Genomic DNA, 389 nt, shown 5'->3' on the forward strand with positions numbered 1-389 from the left:
CTGGTAACTCCAAGTTTAGCATGAATTATGGGATTTAGGGGACCTGTTGCAGACTGAGGATAAAGTAATAATGAGAAGTCAACCAAGAATGAGATAAGAGAGAGTAAAGACAGACCAGATGACTAAAGGACCCAAGCCATGCCTCTCTGTGTATTGGAAGGTAAACAAAGGATAATTAAAAGGGAGTAGAAAACAAAAACAAAGGATCATGGGGAAGTCTTTTGCAGATTAAGTGGAGTTCTTTTTTCTTTACCTTACGCTAGGAAAAATGGAGTTGCTTTCATAGTCAAAAAAGAAATTTCTAGGTCCATCTTGAAGTACAACATTGTGAGTGATAGGATTATATCCATACGCTTACAAGGAAGTCCAGTGAACACTACTCATCCAGA

The sequence above is a fragment of the Elephantulus edwardii genome, unplaced genomic scaffold (genome assembly GCF_000299155.1).
Source record: "Elephantulus edwardii isolate Elephantulus edwardi_28Jun2011 unplaced genomic scaffold, EleEdw1.0 scaffold00002, whole genome shotgun sequence".
Taxonomy (NCBI): Eukaryota; Metazoa; Chordata; class Mammalia; order Macroscelidea; family Macroscelididae; genus Elephantulus; species Elephantulus edwardii.